Raw genomic sequence first — 15,387 nt, forward strand, 5'->3', positions numbered from 1 at the left:
GCAATCTTTGTTCATAGAAGTTCTCAGGCTTGCAGCGCAAGTCTAGAATGACTTAATCAATCAACCAACCAACCCTTATTACATAGCTCAGGGTGTTATTTATAAGCAAAATATCTACAAAACAGATCTGAGGGAAGATCTGGGGAAATAACTGTTTATTAACCTAACTTCTACTACAATTAATGTAACAAATATCTACTTTGAGCTGCGCTGGAGGCAACAGCATCAAAAATGAGGCTTTGAGGTATCCTTTGAGCTCTGCATTGGCCATCTTGCCATAACTATGCTTTGGTTTCTGCAGTACTACTCTCATGTGGCTTTAATGCTTTAAACTCTGATTTGGTGAGCCTTAATGGATTTTAAACTCTCCACTGATACTCTTTGACTTTGTTGGAGGCTCTTTAATGTTTATCTGTTTTGGCATTAAGTCCTCCACTGATATTCTTTAATCTGATACTCTTTTCCACTACTCTAATACACTTTAACTGTAAAATCTCCCTTGCCTGCCACTTTATGGTGAGATTTGACTGCTGCTGGGCTTTCTATGGCCTTTGGGAATGCTTCGGTGCTGGCCGATCAAAATATTATCAAAAAGGAGAAATACTGCCTAATGGCGGAGGATTTGTTAACTGGTAGCTTGTGCTGCGGCCGTGCTCATTGTCCAGAGCAAATTTGTGCTGGAGCGATTAAAAATGGATGAAGAATGACCATAATCCTTTGGAGCTGAAAGCGCGCGCAGGCACATAAATGAATAATATGAAGAAATGGCCTTTTTACCCTTTATAAGGCAAAAAACACTTTACATAGGAAATTTGATGAAAAACATGGCGGGAGCGATCACTGTAGCAAAGAACAAATCCGGGCCGTTGGATCTAATGAGGGCAGATCCAACGGCTACGATGAAGTCGCAAAAACACAATTGATCAGGTCATGGGGGTGGAGACTTATATATGAGCGATAGCGAAATGGGGGCTTGCGACACAATGTGGACCGTTGGATCTGGGGGCAGATCGGAAGGCTGTCGCGCGATCGGCGATATTGCATCGGAAGGGGGGGTTAAAAGACATGGGATATGGCATGGATGAGTTGCGATTGCCGACTTGTGAAATCGCATCGGCGTAATGATATCGAGGTGTTATAAAAGGGGGTTGATAATTGAATGTTGCGACCTCGACAATGATATCGCGTCGGAGGGGAGGAAAGATCATCGGAGGAGTAATTATTCAATCGAAAGAGGGTCAATGCAATCGGAGGGAGATTCCATTGATCGGAGAGGGGTTTTGAATGCCTTTGAAGGATTTTTAATGCATCGGAAGGGGTCTGAAGCATGGAAAGAGGGCTAGATGAGAAAAATGAGGGTTCTTACTAAGTTTCAGGCAAACTTAGTAATTCCCAAGCAATACTTATGGTTATATTTCAACCAAAGGAGGGGATATGTATATAAGGTGGATATTTAACATATTTTAGTAGGGGAAGGGGAAATAGATAGGGCTTTACATAGTAAGTTAGAAGTTAATGTGAATTTTGATCAGAAAGCGCTAAGGATAGAAATCTTAGGCTATAAAGGGGAAATACGACTTTATAGAAGAAATATGAGCACTCGTAAGTAAAGCAGATCTTTACTTAGGCAAATGTTATGGAATATGATGAATTTTTGACATATTAAGCAGATCTTAACATCTTTTAGGGGAAATTAGTGAATGATTTGGGGAAATGGAAGAAGGGGAAGTTAGTCATGCCTCGCTTGAGCTACTCCAAGGGAAAATTGCCTTGCACTTGTGATCTGAAGTAGATTAACACTTTGAAACACAAAAATGGATCACAATTCATCATTCTGCCACCTCAAAACTACCTACCCAGCCTACTTACCTAACATTTTTTCTTCTTTTGGGATGGGTGCACTTGGACTAGCAAACCCAGATTTTCATCTTTTCTTTTGGCTATCCTCCTATCTAAATCTACCCTTATTACTTCCAGAGGCTCAGATTAAGTTGTTGAGAACCCTAGCTTCTCTACCTATCTAACAATCTCCCAAGATTAAACAGTTTGGACAGATATTCATTGTGTATTTCTAAAACAAGAAATTTAAACCTAGGGAAGCCAAGATTAAGCTGTTTGGCCTTCGCTTAACTGTGAAATCCTTCAAAAATGGAACTTTTGCAGCATGGAAAAGATGAACATTTTTGGCACTTCCACTGTCAATCATGAAATATGAAACCTATTGGAATAGTAGGCTAACATAACAGTATCATGTTCAAGAGAGGCTCACTGTCATTAATAGGTGGATTATCCCATTTTCCAAATTTCCCCAACCATTACTCATTAGTATTTAACAATCTTGAGAAGGAGAAGGATAACATATGCTTGATTTGTAAGTTCACACTTTGGATGTATCCATCCAAGTATGTTTAATGAACACTGGGAAAGAGTTGTTTGGTCCCGTCTTGTTCAGTGAGTCCATTGATGTTTGATGTTTTTACGAGTCCAGTGAGAGTCTAACTCGACTATTTTTTCATGTTTAGAGAGTTTTAAAAAGAGGCGAAAAAGAAAACTTCAAAGGTTCATTTTCTTAAATAGTCTCTTGAGTTTGAAAAGGTAGAATATCTTATTCAAGATAACCTCTTAGCCATGTTTGACTAAGGTATTCCTTTTTCATAGATAGTTTTTCTGAGTCTGGAACAGTTTTAGACTTATACTAAGTCGGCATATCTTCATTTACCTTAACGAGTTTGAAAAGACAAGTGCTCGAAAATATTTCCATGTTTAGGGAGTTTGAAAAGAGTTGAAAGAGGACTCTAGGGTGTTCCTTTTTCGTAGATTTACAAAGCCTAAGAAAATGATACAAGTGTGATCCCTAGTAAAAATGACTTGTTTCATTTTAAACATCATCAAATCTATTAAAACAATTGCCATCCTACTCAAAACACCACCAAAAGATTAAAAAATATTTGTTTCGTGATAAAAATGCATCATATTTAGGCAAAAACATTAAAAAATTAAAAAATTAATGATAAAAATGACCATAAAAATGATAAAAGGTAACTCTCTTTTACCATGTCACGTTTACCTCTTGGAGAGTAAGTTTTAATTGTTTTTTCCCCCAATATTTTGTAGTTTATTGCGATCAATCCAATGGATCATTTCAATTGCCATCACTTGTAGGTAGGAGTGAGAACCTTTCTCTTTCCTTTCATGGTTCCATTTTGTGATTTCATGCACATTTTTCAAGCTCTTGAGGGCCCTAGGGCTCTAATTCATTTCCCTAAGTCCAATGCACCCCCAGAAGATGGAAAGATGTGTTGAGAAGGGGAAAAATCCATTAGGGAGAGCATTGCAATGCACTGTTTGACCCTAGCAGGGTCTGTTGGGGGGATTCCAAACATTGTTTTATTGTTTTGCCTCAAACTTTCTCTAGCTTTTTACATGAAACTTTTCCTAATGATCCTTCTTGTGATGGTTTAGGTTCATATTAGAACAAAATGGCTTTAACATGGAGGGAAACAAAAGATGAAGAAAAATATTTAACTACAGCTAATGATCCTGCCACAATCCAAGTTTTAAGAGATTCCAGACTCTTAAAATTCTTCTGGATTCCTGGCATGACTTAACAGATGGAATTATTGAGGTATCTTTCTCATGCATGGGATTTTAAAGCACAAGCATTCATAATTGGTTCTCATTTATAGGAAATATAGGTAAAAGATATATATTTATTGACTAGTCTCTTAAGGAGAGGTTCTCCCATCTCTTTATCTCGTTCAAGGAGTGGTGGAGAGATAGTCAAATATTACATTAGTGCACATTGTCGACCGAGATCCTGACCTACTAAGGATGGAAAAATCAACATCAACGATGTAGTCTATTTGCCTCTAAGAACAATCCTATTTATTATTTATATATTGGCCAGTAGTGCATCTCTTCGTCTGGCGAATAAATCACGTATGCAGTATTCTATAGAAGTTCTGGAGCTGACATAATTCCACTGGAGTGAGGGGGTATTGTGTCTCTTAAATGATAATGGTCAGCTATCATGCCAGAACATCTAAGATAATTGTTTTGGGGGTTTTGTTTTAATTTGGAGGACCAATGAATGAAGGAGATGTAACACTGTAATGCCTAACCTTTTGAATAATATTAATACCAAAACAGAGGGATGCTATAAAATTTCACACAACGAAATAGCTTGTATGGTGGTGAGAAAAAAAAAATGATTATCACAGTTTTCAAATCGAAAATTAAATAATCATAAGTATCAAAACCTCTCACCTATGTTTATAAGGTTTAAGAGAATATGCTTAAGCTTACAGAAGATGTTGATGATTTATTTATTTGGAGGGAATTAATTAAAAAGAGAGTCCATTAATTCATTCTCTTTATAGATTATCACTTCATAAGCTTATAGGAATATATTGAAACACAATTATTCCTACTTGGTTATCTCTATAAGATATAAGAATATGAAGAAAAACATAATGAGTAATACTGGAAAAACTTACAGGAAACACAAATTGTGTAAAACATAATTCAGAATCCTTTTCTTTGTATTAAGGTTCCAGAAAAGTCAAGTACATCAAATGTTTAGAAATGCTTCATCAAGGGTGCAACCCTTAATAACTCGTGAAGAGAGTTATTTATACAACAATAGAACTAAGAAAATATCTGAAACTGTTTTTACAAAAATAGATTATTTTAAAATCAAAATAAAGACTGCTAGTTGATCTGGCACTATTTTGATGTTGTGTTGTTGGTGAATATTGCTAAGAAAAATTGAAAATTGTTGAAGTTGGCTAATTGTTCCTCCAAAAGCTGAATGTTGTTCAATTTTCATGCTGGATGTCATATTTATTGATGACCTTTCATGTAATACACTTCATCTACCTCCTTTGTTTAGTCTTTTAATATTCTTAGTTTTAACAATTACTGCGAATTCTTCCACCTTATTGCTTTATTATCTTTTCACTTTTACCTTTTACAATAAGACATAAGTAACAAGCAGTAAAGTATATCCTGGAGAGTTTCTAGTATGAACCTTTCACTGTTTGCTAGTGAAAATGATTGTGTCTTTGTTTTATCATTTGCTACCTCTGTGTAAATGATTTCTTCTGGTGTGCTGATGTATGGAATCTTATGTTGAGGAAAATCATTTGAATACATTTCTTGAGAATCTAGAACAAAAAAGTTTTTAAGTATTATAAAAACAGTTTTTCGAGTTCTTATATTATCACCTGAAAAAATAAACCAATAGTTAATGAAAACACAGGTTTGCAGGAAGGATATAAATGGCTTTATTTTAGCTTAGAGGTCTGTTGACAGAGTCCTGACAATGTTTGGAAGGTAATCGGTGGTTGAATTCAATTGCATATGTTCATGGTGGAACATGAAGGGTTAGGCAGGTTTTACGGTATAAATGGGCAAAAAGAGCGAAAACAATGGTCTTTGGCATTTTAACGGGTAAAGTTTAAAATTTGGCACGGAATTCAATAAGCAAACAACAAATGATTTCGGCCTATGCAAGGAGGTGGTTTCGGAGGCCATCGCATCGATTTTGATTGAAGTATGGTATTTTTTGTAGAGCACGCGAGTTAACATAAAGCTGCCACATAACTGCAAGGGGCCTGAGCAAAACCACGAATCTCGCGTGCTCTCGAGTCGGTAAAGGTCAGAGATCGGGAGCGCATGATATGGATGTGGGTTGTTAGATCTGGGGGTGAAATATCTAACGGCTATCGCATGGTGAAGCTGCGTAGAGGCAAATCAAGCGGATATTAGAGGGGCCCGGGGATTTAATTACAAAGAATTGTAATTATTTAATGAATAAGGCGGGGTTAAAGATATAATGAGCAGGTTTTAATACAGTGGGACCAGGGTTAAAAAGTAGTTGGGTTTGTTAACTGCACCAAGGGTGGTGCGTTAAAAGGTTTTATATATGGGAAAATGTGAATATTACGGAACTAATTAAAATGAAGCGAAGGGAGACAAAACTTAGGATAGAGTTTTTGCGTAGGGGAATGAGTTTGAAGGGTAATTTTCTAGGAAAATGTGTGAAACCAAGGGGAAAAGGTGAAAATGAAGAGAAATGGTATTTTCTTAGGAAATGATGGGATAATGAGGAGATTAGTAAGTATACAGTGGGGGATGAAATGAAATGAGGGGTAGTTAACCAAATCAACTTTTGAACATCTTCCACTTTCATAACTGCTCCTGCACACTGAAACATTGGATTAAGCATGATAAATGTGCTTATGCTTCAATCAACTTTGTACTTCTGCAACCTTTCTTCTACCTGCCCTTTATTTAACCTAACATTTTTTCTTCACTTAATTGGGTGCATTTAGGCTAGCAGACCCTTTTATTTCCTTTTTCTTTCAAAATCAAACTATCTAATTCTAACCTTATAACAACCAAGGGCTCAGATTAAACTAATGAGCTCCTTATTATTCTCTACCTAACTACTAATCTGCCAAGATTAAACAATTTGGCTAGATCTTTATTCTCTAACTATAAACATGAAAATTAAATCATGAACTAGTCAATATTAAAGTATTTGACTATCATGGGTTGTGGCATTTATGACAAGCTACACACAACCATTATTTTGCATTATAAAGTAAAAAGTAGTGGCACTTGGAGTTGCACACTTTCATGATCTGTTTTTTTCTTTTTTTCTTTTTTCTCTAACCTAACATTTTATTTTTGCGTTCATTTTTTAGAGCATCTATTCTAACATTTTATTTGATATGGAAAAATTTATCAAAATATTTCCTAATGTTTTTATTCGGTATCCTTTTTGTCCATATCCTAGCTTAAATTTTTTTTGGAAAATATTTTCATTTTTTGGACTAATTTGTTTTAACTCACCAAAAAAAAAGTGCTACAACATCGACTCCATCTGGGGACTCCTTTCTCTTGTAGAATGCAGAGAACCTGTAGATCCATGTGTCTTCTTCTCGGGTTATGGAGTCTTTTGCTATAAAAGATCACACTGACAACTTGAAAAGTAAAAGAAACTGGAGCTTTTACAATGGTAGTAATGAAATCTGCTTCAACTTCTTAGTACTAAATGTAATTTTTGAGAAACCGTCCATTTACATGATAAGTGGAATATAGCCCCTTAAGATTTTGTAGCACAAAAGTGTTGTTTTCCTTCACTTCAGCAATTGCTAAAGGTCCAAACCACAGGTGGTCAAACTTGCCATGTTTTCCCTTTTCTTCTCTCTTGGAATCCCATCTTAGAACTAGATCACCTTCCTTGAAGTTCCTTTCCTTGGCTCTTCTGTCAAAGAGGTTCTTCATCTTATTCTGATACTTTTTGAATTTGTATTGAACTTCATCTCTTTTTTCATTTAGTTCAATAATCTGATTTATTCTCCTTGAAAAATCATCAGGTTCATTTGTTGAATCCTGCAAGAATTTTAAAACAGGGAAGGAAAAATTGGTACAAAAGATTGTATCTTTCCCATAAACGAATTGGAAAGGAGATTTTCCAATATATCTCTTTGGAGTAGTTTTTTTAGAGTCTTTTTTATTACCTTTACCAAACTTTCATTTGAGGATTTTATAAGGCCATTACCTTGTGGGTAGCATGGAGTTGAATGATGTAACAGAATCTAATATTTCTGGCAAAAGTAAATCATTTTAACACTAGAAAAATTTGTTTCATTATCAATGGCAATTTGAGTTGGGCAACCAAATCTAGATAAGATGTTCTCTTTAATAAATTGGATTACTACTGAATCATTAACATTTCTCACTGGAATTCCTTCCACCCATTTAGTGAAGTAGTTTGTTGCAGTGACGATCCATCTATGTTGATTACTTGAAGTGGGATGAATCTCTCGAACAAAATATAATCCCCATTAGAGTAAAGGTTTTGAGACTATTGATGGAACAAGTGGAAGAGCTGCTAATTTTTGCTTACCAGCAAACATTTGACAATGAACAAAACCTCTGACCTTTTCTCCTACTTGTAAGAACAATGTGGGCCAATAAAATCCTTCCCTTAATATCTTATATGTTGTTTCTTTCCAATCATAATGTCCTCCGCAAAATTTTGTATGAAACTGGTCAATGATTCCTTCAATTTCTGATTTTGTTAAACATAATAACAAAATATTTAATGGGTATTTCCTGTACAAATTTGCATTTATGATGTAGTGCTTGACTGCTTTCAGTTTGAGAGTTTTACATTGTCTTTCGAAGAATGATGTTGGAAATTCAAAATGGATCAAGAAATTTACAATGCCTTTGTACCAATATGACAACAGAAATTTGTCATCAATGTATAAACGGTGGATCTAATCTGAAGGTAAAGGTTCTTATGGATTATTTTCTTTAGGATGAAGGGAAGGTTCTTTTGGATTCTCCCTTTCTGCAAGGACAAAAGGTTCTTGTGTATTCTTCTAATCTAAAGTTTGAGAAGGTTCTTGTTCGCTCTTCCCTTGTATCTCTAAAACAGAATTGATTTCGAGCACTCTATAGTTGGATTCAGCTAGAAGCTTAGCTAATCCTTGGCCTTTTACTAGCTTTGTAGTTTTGATAGTTAGATCAAACTCTAGTATTTGAGCGATCCATCTACATCTCTTTCCATCAGTGTCTGGTTGAGTCAAAATGATTTTCATTGAATTGTTAGGAACATAAGCAATAATAGGAGAATGTATGACATACATCCTGAATGATTTCAGGGCTTGAATAAGGGCATAGGCTTACTTCTCAATTATGTCATACTTAACCTCAACATATCTCATAACCTTACTGAAAAATGCTATAGGTTGGTCATGGGAATCTTTATTCTTTTGTAATAGAATAACAGAAAGGGTTATTTCTGATGAAAAGATACTGAATGGTTTAGTGTAATCAGGGCTGACCAAGGTGGGAGCTTCAGAGATAGCTTTCTCGATCTAATCAAATGCATACTTGGTAGAGAAAGTCCATTTAACTTCATGATCTTTTCGGAGCATGCCAGTTATATATTTTACAATCTCAGCATAATTTGGGATGAATCTCCTTAAAAAAGTAATCATGCCTAGAAAAGCTTGAATCCTTCTTGTTTCTAGTTAAGGTCAATGTTTTAATGGAAGACACACGCTTGGGATCAATCATCACTCCATTTTTGTAAATTATATGGCCCAACGGTTTACCTTCATTCATAGCAAACAGAGACTTTTTAGGATTCAATGTATTCCAAATTTTCAACACCTGTCAAAAGCCTTCATCAAGTGCTTTACATGTTTCTAATCAGATTTAGAAAAGACACTTATGTAATCAAGATAAATGACCAAAAATTTATTTACCAGACCCACAAAAGCTATGTCCATAACTCTCTAAAATGTTTCTCCAACATTGGATAAGCCAAATGGCATTCTAGCATACATGAATGTACCCGAGGATGTAGTAAAGGTTGTCTTCTCTCTATCTGTTGGATCAACATTTAACTGATTATAGCCTGAAAAACCATCAAACATAGAAATTCTTTGTGTTCCTAAAACTATTTGAAGTAACTGATCCATTTTGGGCAAAGGATAGTTGTCCTTTAATGATGCTTTGTTCAAATTTCTAAATTCGACACAGAGTATAATTTCTCCATTCTTCTTTCTAATAGGAACTAAATTTGCAACCCAATTAGAATATCTAAGAGGGACAATGATCTGGGCATCTAGCATTTTTTTAATTTCCTTTTCTATAGTTGGTAGAAGAGCTGGATTGATCCTTCTAAGTTTTTCTTGATAAGGAACTACTTCTGGATTTAAAGGAATCTTATGCTATATTAATGAAGTATCATAGGTTTTTAGATCAGCACAGGTCCATGCAAAAGCATCCTTATAATTTTGAAGTAACTTAAGTATTGAGATTTGATCTTAGGATTTAGAGATGCACAAATTTTGATGTTTTTAATATCATCATTTGTTCCAATATTTATTTCTTCTATTTCATCTTGTGAAGAAATGGACTGAGGGTTTCAGAGGACATCATTTTGATCAAACAAATTTTCTAAAGGAATGAGGCCTTTGGGAATAAAATTGTTAGACAATTGAATAATGTCATGACCAATAATTTTTGAATTGAAATTTGAAGTACCATTTCCATTTGTATTTTCATTTATTTATGTTCTATCTTCATCAATATGTAGAACTAAAAATTCATCTATAACCTACATAAAAGATTTCAAATGTTCATCATCTTCAAATATCTTCTAGTGTTTTAGATTGTCTGGGATGGATGGTCTGTACTTGACTTGTAATTGATAGAGTACATTGGTCTGATCAGGAATATAAAATGAACTAGCAGAAACAGCTAAGGCATCTGCATGAATATTCTGATTTCTTGGAATAAAAGACAAATTAAAAGCATCAAAGAAGTTTTTGACTAAATCCCAAACTTCATTTCGATAAGACCTAAGTCTAGGATGCTTAGTCTGGCAAATATTTCTCACTTGTTTGACAATAAGTTCTGAATCAGTTAAAACACTTAATTTTTGAACCTTTAAGCTTTTGGCTAATTGTAGTCCCAAAAGGAAAGCTTCATATTCAGCCACATTATTTGTAACTTTGAAGTCGAGTTTTAATGATAGGGTTATATTTCCTTTTTCTAGTGAAATTAAAACTACTCGAACTTCTGCTCCATATTTTGTACAAGAACCATCAAAAAATAGTTTCCATACATCATTTTGATTTGGTACAAGACTTTCAATTACATCTTCTATTTTAACTTGAGTTTCATGTATTTGGTTTGAAGAGAGTTGAAAGCAACCAAAATCTTGATCCATTGCATAAATGGGATGGTTCCTTGGCTGGTCCATTTTGCAAACAATGTGCACAAATCTTACCTCTCTATATAACCTTAGTTGTTCTCCCCCATAGACTGGAATAGTGGCATAAGACATATCCATCTGAAGAGTTCCTCCTAATTTGGCACAACAAGACCTAGAAAGGAGCATTCAAAGTTTGGGAGGAATATCCGTGACAACTATATCAAGTACTACACTTTTCATTGGAATTTGGGCAAGGGTGACTACTAAATCCTTAATCAATCCTAAGCAGGGCACCGTTTCAGAACCAAAGGTGCAAAAGTCATGATAGGATCTAGTTTGTCAAATTTCCAATGGTCCATTATAGTTTTTGGCATGAGGTTATGTGATGCTTTAGAATCAAGCATACCATTATATAACATGGAAATATTTGCCTTAAGAGTTACATAGAAAGGAGGCACTATTTCATCTATCATATCTGAGCTAGGACCAAATACAACTACAAGTTTTTCATCTTCCAGATTAATGATAGCACTTTCAAGATCAACCGAGGTGTTTTGTATCCATTTAGAGACTTCATTTTTATACCCATGGTTTTTGGAAAGTTCTGAAAGTGGAATTGGGATTTTAACTCTTTCTAACTCTTTTTCAACATTAAATGTAGTCAAATCATTTTTATCGTTTTGAGCGGTATCAGTTGACTGATTTAATGGTCGAATAATAGTTATTTGAGTTTCAACTACTTTGGTACTAGGTTCAATTATTGTAGCCTCCTTAGGAGGTCTTCCGGGGCCTGGTCTAGGAATAAGATCATATCTCTTGTTCAACTCTGCAATTAAAAATTCAGAGAAGGCATGGTATTTAGAAACCTATGAGGATTCTCGGTCTTCTTGAACCAGATTTTGTTGTGAGAGAGGAATAATAAATATTTGATTAGAATAACTATCCATGTTATTGATATCTTCAGTAACAGTCATAGTATTTTCATCGGGTTGTTGTTCATCTATCAGTAAAGGAGTGGGAACCCGCTGATCATTACTAGGTCTTTGAAGAATTTATAATTGTGGATTCCTTTTATACTAACCTTGATTTTGATTTTTGGTTCTAGTAACTATTTGTTGAACTATCCTAGGTTGAGTCTCAATATTTAAAATTCTATTAGATAGATTTCTAAGAAGAGAAGTTATATAATATATTTAGAATCTTCTGTTTTAGTCTTAGAAGAACTAGAGGAACTAGAGGCTTCTTGAATAGATTTGAATTTTCATTGGGCCTTTTCCTCTTTAGCTTTCAAGGAATTCAGAGAAGCACTATTTGCTTCCACCTCTATAGCATTTTTTTGCATATCTTCAAGAGTTCTTGAACTTAGCATTACAACAAAATCATCGTCAAAGACTTTAGAAAACCTATACTTAGCTACAACTACAAGGGGTTTACAATCAGGGGGAATTTTATGATAAATTTTATTGAACCTTTTCATAAAATTTGATACAGGTTCACCAAAGTTTCTTTTAAGTTCTTCAAATTTAGTCAGAAATTAAAGAGGATCTTTCTTTACACCCTATTTATTTTTAAATATGTTTATAAGCTCTTCCCAATTTCTAATGGAATTTATAGGTAACTTCCTAAACCTGATTCTTACATTTCCTTCAAGTGACTATATAAACAATCTCATGTAAACATTTTCTTGTTCGATATTTATGTTGTCTGCAAAGTGTAGAAAATCTTGAAGATGGTCCTCAGCTCATGGAACAGTTTGTCCATTATACCTGGTAAGGTATTTCAAGTACCAAGTTAGGAATGCATTGAGGTTAGCAGGTAAGACTAAAGTTACATATCTAGCCTATACGAAAGGTTGGAATGCCATAGTAGAAGGTGGTGTATGAGGTGTTTTTGTGGATGAATAAGAAGAAGATGAAGAAGAGGTAGAAGAAGGTGATTGAGGGAATGTGTGACTATATGGAGGTGAACATGGAAGGGATCTCCTGAATAACTTTAAAGGAGTCTTAAGAACTAACCTTGGGACCTGTGAATGAGTACCCTGTTTTGTTTCAAAGAGTGGATTTGAATATACAAAGAGGGTCTGTTCAGGTTGTTCACAAGTAGAAGCTTCAGGTCATTTAGAAGTGGAAGGAAATGAATAAGTGGTAGGGGATATGAAATCTGTGGGTTTGTATTTGTTAGAGTCCTATAGTGATAGGATTGATAATTTTGAATTGGCTAAGGTTAATCCTTATAATATTGTACATAACTTTTCGTTCTGCAGATGTTTTCCATATTAAAAATTTTAAAAATGTAAAGAGGGCATGTCCTAAAAGAAATATCAAAGGACAAAAAAATATGAAAAGGTAAAAAAATGGAAATATATGAACCCAAAAAATAAAAATATATCATGAAAGTGTGCAAATCTAAATGCCACTATTACTTTACTGCTTTACTATTTTAAAATAATGGTTGTGTGCAACTTATCATACATGCCACAACCCATGGTAGTCAAAGTGTTTAATTTTGTCTATTTCATGCTTTCAATTTTATGTTTATAGTTAAAGGATAAAAATTTGAACAAACAATTTAACCTTGGTAGATCATTAGATAGGTAGAGAAAATAAAAGGAGCTCATCAATTTAATCTAAGCCCTTGGATGATATAAGGTTAGAATTAGATAGTTTACTTTTGAAAAGAAAAATGAATGATAAGGGTTTGCTAGCCTAAATGCACCCAAATAAAATGAAGAGAAAATGGTAGGGTAAGTAATGGATAAGTAGAAGAAAGGTTGTTGAAGTATAAAGTTGATTGGATAAAAGCACATTTATCATGCTTGATTATATGTTTCAATTTGCATGAGTAGTTAATAAGGCAAAAACAATGGTTTACAAGTTCATTTAATTAACTCCCCTTCATTCTTTTCACTCCTTTACTTACTAATTTCCCCATCCACAAGTAAGCTATAGTATTTAAATCTTTCAAGCCATAAAGGCTCAGAGCATTTCTCTAACTTTTGGTGGGACTGGACCCTCGGCTTAATGACTTATGGACATCAAGTGTTAGAATTCCCTTCATGAAATTCATTTCCCATCAATGCCCTCGTAAAAATCCTTTTCATAAGGTTAAACTCAATTTGCCTATGAAAAGTAAATAACCGCAACTTAAAATTCCATTTCAGTCAAACAACCCACAAAAAGATTTTATCCTAGTTATGAAATGTATGTCAATAAAATGCAAAAATTTTACATTTATGCTAAGGGTATGCTCACTCTGCTCATTTCATATTAATTTGTAACTTAATTATATAATTCCCGATATACCTTTTCCAGTATATTAAATAAATTCCCTATATAAATATCCCAACCCTTAGTTTTAATATAAACTATACAATTTACCCCATATCTCGACAAAACCTTCTTAACTTACCAATTTTCGGTAAAGTTAAGATAACCCATCATTAAATCCCCCCCGATCATTTAAACTCATGATTAACCTATAATTAATCCAAAACCACCAAGGGTTAAAATCATGCCCCCCCCCCCCCCCCAAACCCATGCTCTTATCACCCGCGGACCTCCCTCGCTCGACTGCCATCCGATCATCATCACTCTCATTCGACGGTCCACAGCCATATCGGCTTCACCCAATAGCTAACCTTTACCCACCCAATAATGTGGTTTTCCCTAGCCTCCTAATGGCTACGTGTCGATCAATGGAATAGATCAAGTGACCCTTCCTAAATACCACTCCCTCCATGAAAGTAGTGTGATGGCTTGGGAAATTGCCTCCCTGCCAAACCTGAAAAACCACCACTATTCATTTGAGAATTACCTGCCAAAAAGTGACCATTGCTCAATAGAAAGGTCAAGAAGCCCCTTTTCACCTTTTTTGCTCATTTTCTTTGTGAACCTATGCGAACCATTGTGACACCTGCAAATGTTGAATTTTCCCATTGAGCTCAAATTTCAACCCTTAAGAAGCTACAGAGACCCCAATCAAGCTCTCAAATCTGTACTTGAGCCATTCGAACTTCTGCAGTTGTCGTGAACTTCAAATCTGAAGTTAATTCACCCAATTCGAGGTATTTTAAAACAAATTACCAGTCACGCTTTCAAATTTGAAAACATTCATTTTGTAACGTATTTTAATTAAGTAAAATTAATTGAAATTACTTTGAATTTAAAATTTTGTGCCCAAACCCTTCTGAAAGCTTCCAGTTTCCATCAAACCTCTGAATAAACATGTGGAAGTCAAATTCAAATCCAAAAGAACTAAATTATGGTTGTACCTATCGCCATGGATGTCAGACATATCACAACTCCCCATTTGGACCTAGACCACCTCCCCCTGATGGATAGGGATTTTCAAATCAAAGACACAAGTGCATATGAGGTCCTGCTCAAAATTCAATGTTTGAGTAAAGATAGATATCTAGACCATTCTGATGACATTGGCCTTTAGGACTCCAATTTTCCCACATACTAGTTTCCCCAAGTACACATCTTTCCTGAAATTGTCCATATGTGCCATTCCTGTTACATTCATAGCCAAAGAGATATAATGTCCCCTGACCAATTTTTTTTTTTCAGAATTACAACTAAATCAATTAATGAGATGTTTCAAGTCCATCCAGGTCCAAACCTGACCCCACTCTCAAT

The sequence above is a fragment of the Pinus tabuliformis genome, chromosome 4_1 (assembly GCF_031772625.1).
Source record: "Pinus tabuliformis cultivar Carrire ecotype Pingquan chromosome 4_1, CPIR1, whole genome shotgun sequence".
In the NCBI taxonomy this organism is placed as follows: Eukaryota; Viridiplantae; Streptophyta; class Pinopsida; order Pinales; family Pinaceae; genus Pinus; species Pinus tabuliformis.